Below are 4,832 nucleotides of genomic sequence, written 5' to 3' on the forward strand. Positions count from 1 at the left end.
ACCACCTAAGCCTTTACGTATAGCTATCCGACTTAAAGTTAGCCGTCTACTATACCTTATACTAGCAGGGTAAATATAGCCTATCTAATAATATCTAAGGTGCCTACGCTATAAAGCATAGATCTCTTAGACGTATCGACTTCCGTATCGGGGAGACAAAGGAGAAGGTGCTAGCCTACGATATATTGTAAGGAACTTAAATTAATATAAGCTTTAAAGGGAGCGCTATCTAGGGTTACTTAGACTTAGACCCTTATATATATATAACCGTATAGGCCGGCTACTAGGTCTATTACTTCCTATAAAGCGCCTTCGATTAGCCAGGAGTCCTAACCGCCCTATGCCTTTACTAGGAATAAGTAGGAACAGGACTTTTTATAGCTAAGGGCCTTATTATTAGATCTTATTAGCTATCTATACCTAGTATATTATCGTTATACCTAGTAAAGATTATAGTATTTAGGTATAAATCCGGGTTTATTAACGACTTAGTATAATTAATCACTACCTTTATCGGTCTCGGTTTCGTTACTTATAAGGTCCTCGGAGCTATTAGACTCCTCTTTGAAATAATAAAGGTCCTCTAGTTCCTTATTATTCTTATTGTTGATATTATACTTATAATAAGTAATAATCATAATAATAATAATATAAATATACTAGGTATCGTAAATACGATATCTTGGTTATTACTTAAGTAAATAACGTGGCGTGATAACCGTCGCGTAAGCTGTTAACGTAACAGTCGCCACCCAATCTTTCAGGGTCTTTTGCCAGCCCCGGATCCAGGAAGAAATCCCAGAAGTCAGTTCTTTATATATAACTACGCGTTTTGCGTAATAAGCAGTAATCCTACGGATCTACGAATTTAATAGCTATTTTGCTTGATTCCTCTCTTCCGCGCGTATAGCCTACTACTCGTAGCCTAATATATTAAAAGGTTATAAGCCCGGGTTAGCAAAGAAGGAAATCTACTCTTTTCTACCCTTTTATTCTATTCGAAATATCAAAAAGACTTTCTGCCTTTATAGGCCACTTGCCTTTTTAGGCCATCCTTTTATCCTCTCCCGGTCGTAGATCCTTGTCTCCGACCGTACGAAATCCCTTTATCTCCCGAAGATAGCTAATTAATTCGAACCGTTCGTACCGATACTACGGTTTAAAGCTCTTTATTCTTCTTAATACGGTCGCTAAGAGTCGTGCTAAGAGGCTAGCTCTTTATTCCTGTTCCGGAAGAACTATATAATCGGAATAAGACTCTTTGTTATAATCGGATATACTATTCCTTTATTTATAAAGGGACTTTTTGAAAAAGAAGAAAAATAACGAATATATAGATTAAACGTAGTAGCTTTTTAAAGCTTTTGTGACTGCTCTACGAATAATAGCTATAATAATTAAGCCACTTAACCTACCGCGCTACCTATAATAACAGGATATCGTAACGTGGTATATAAGCTTTTAGTAAAAAGTCCGCCCGTGGAAATCCTGTTATTCGCTTTATACGAGCATTGCTTTTCTTCGCGCCGCGAGATCTATAAATAACTTCCCCGTTTAGACCCACTGTTGGACCCACTTTTCGAAGCTAGGCTAATCAGAATAAGACCGTTAGCTTAGTATTCTTTGTTTTTATCCTTTATCGATAACGTAATAATAAAAAAAGGAATAAAGGAAAACGAATAAAAATAATAAAAATAAATCGTTAAATAACTTAGTTAATTTTAACCTAAATAAATAATAAAAAATATCGTTCTGCTGCTTAAGAATAGCTTAATAAGAGACTGGCAAACAAATCGCGGTCCGGAAGCTCCAGGGTAGCATAGACTATTAAAACTGGATAATAGGAATACACGCTTACTTCGCTCGTAAAGGAAAATATATTAAAGACGTTATAAAGCCCCTTCTAGTAAATCCTTCTATAAAACAGAAGGAGGAGTCTCCAAAGGCAGCTAAAGATATACTCTCTGCTCTTTTAGACGGTCCCTTAACCCAGGTTTAAGGAATAAACGAAGCTTTAAAAGTATAGGATAAACTAAAGGATTTATATAAAGTAAAGGGATTCCAGGCCGACTATATCGTCCTGACTTCTTTTTTTAACCTCTTACCTTTAGAATTCCCTAATCTTAAAGCGTATTTATATAAAATATAAGAGATACTGCTTACCTTAAATCAAAGAGGTATATGCTTTTCTAATAAGGTGATCTTTGCCTGGATTCTTAATAGTCTCGATAAGAGGTACGAATCTATAGTAGGGCAAATAACTCAAGCTTTTTATCACGATATCACTAGTTATATACTGGATAAATTAATAGCGGAATTAATAGATGCTTTAAGAAAGGTTAATTAGCCGTCGAATACCCTTCTTATATAAGGTTCGAAGTTATAGAAGAATAAGAAGCCCTGGAAGAAAACTAAGGGTTTATTCTGTAAGAACTATAAGAAGCCTGGCTATACGCCGACTAACTACTACTTTCTCTATCCTAAAAAAGCACCTAAGAACTGGGTAATAAAGGATAATTCAGGATTAAGGAAAAATACCTAGAATAGGGTAAATAAATCCTGGTCCTCTTAAAAGGATAAGGAAAAGAAAGGAGGTGGAAATACGCGTCTCTTTTAAAGAGAGAAACGTATAATAAACCTCGTACTAAAGGCAAAGGAATAGTATGCCTTAAATACGTCTTTAGAAGAGGCAAACGACGAGTCTGCTATAGTTAATATGATTATAGATTAATAGAATTAGTAGTAGGATTAACTATAGGAAAAAGAAAAGGAAAAAGAATAGGAAGACGATGATAAAGACGAAGAGGCCGGCGTTATTTTTGAAGACGTCCTCCCTCCTCCGTTTCCTTTTCCAGACCGTCCTAATCCTTTTATATAGGATTTAATGGATATAGATTAGGTATTTATTATCTCTTCTAAGAATAAAGATATAAATAATACTAACCTTAATATAGATTGGTTAGTGGAAAAGATTCATGAAATATAAGCAGAAAATGGTATTAAATTAGATCTGAATTTCTGTGTAGATAGCGGAGTTACGGCGTATGTTATTATAAATAAAAGACTCTTTTCTATTTATAATTCTAAAGAGAGAACTATTTGTTGGGGTTAGGTAAAGGAAATAAAGATATAAGGTAAAGGAGACTGCGTTATAAAATTCAGGGATACTGGAAAGCTTTTGCTTTTAAAAGAGTGCCTTTATATACCGGAAATAGGCACGAATATTATTAGTCTCTCTCGTCTTAATAGTAAAGCTCGCGGTCTTACTAGAAACAAAAAGCTCTTATTATTTAATAATAAAGAGCCCCTCTTTCTTTATATAATGACTCTGCTTTATAACGGGCTATACTGGGCTATAGCACGGGCACTATTATATAGGGGGGTTAAGTCTTAGAAAATAAATATAATAAATACTAGAAAGAATATAAAGAAACTGTTATAAAGAGGTATTTTACCTAAAGAATAGGCCTAAGACTTAACTAGAAAAAAGAGGTTTTAGAGGTTTAAAGAATAGGCTTTAAAGAAATTAAATAAATGAAGAAAGGGGTTAGTTAAACCTTAATAAAGAAATAATATAATAAAGAAACCTTAACCTCTTTAACCTCTTTAACCTTAAGAAGAGCTTTATAAATAAAGAGACCGTAATAACCGTTAAAGGACTACCTCTATAACTGAAAACATAACGCTATAGCATAATAGGATAGGTTATATTAACCCTATTACCTTAAAAAGTCTTTATACTAATACTCTTTAAAAAGATTCTAATATAACTAACGAAGAGTTAACTGAAATACAGAGCTATGATGCCTATAAGAAGAGTAAGTCTATTATACTTACGAATAAAGATTTAGTTAATAAATACAAAGACTTTTCTGATTTAGAAAAGGTTTATATGGATCTTTGCGGACCGATCGAACCTCTTTCTTATAATAAAAAGCGTTGGATTTTGTTTATACTAGACCGTTCCACCCGGTTTCTATGGGTATAACTGCTCTTAGATAAGTCTGAAACGACGGTAGTTATAGCTATAAAAGAGTGGAAAGCTTAGGTAGAAAATAATAATAATAATAATAAATGTCACTTCTTTATTAAAGAAGTAGATATAGACGGTGGAAAAGAATTTAATAACGCCTCTTTTTAACGCCTCTTTATAGGTGTAAAGCATAATATAAAGCCACCGTACACTTATAAAGCTTAAGGCTCTGTTTAACGAGTTATAAGAACTATAATAGAAAAGGTTCGAGCTCTTCTTTTCCACTTAAGACTGCCTCGATACCTTTAGGGTGAAGCTATGCTCTTAGCTGTTTATATATATAACACATCACCTAATTCAGCTCTTAAATATAAGCGTCCCTTTAAGCTTTTATAAGGTCAGAAAGCTAATATTAATAATATACGGGTGTAGGGTTCTATTATTTATTATAAAAATAATAACCCGAATATAAAAAAACTGGATATAAGAGCACTTCGAGGTTCTTTAATAGGTTTTAATGACTATAACTATAAGGTTTATAACCTAGTAACTAGAAAGACTGGTTGGTTTCGAGACGTTTATGTCTTAGAGAATCAGTTTCTTTACTCTTCTTTAGATAACTATAATAATAACTATACGCCTGAAAATAATAATAACCTCCCTCCTTATATTAATACTCAGGCATATAATCAGGTTTCTAACCGCGGGCCTTATTAACCCGTTGAGTATAATAAAGGAATCACTTTTAGTGAAAATACCGGTTAATTTTCATAAAATATTCCTTTGCGCGTTCGAAACGTTCTGTTAAGTCTATTTAATCTGAAGAAGAGAATAATAATAGACGAAAGAGTCTACGGGT

Source organism: Sodiomyces alcalophilus (assembly GCF_042370955.1).
Source record: "Sodiomyces alcalophilus JCM 7366 unplaced genomic scaffold ACRALscaffold_1, whole genome shotgun sequence".
Taxonomy (NCBI): Eukaryota; Fungi; Ascomycota; class Sordariomycetes; order Glomerellales; family Plectosphaerellaceae; genus Sodiomyces; species Sodiomyces alcalophilus.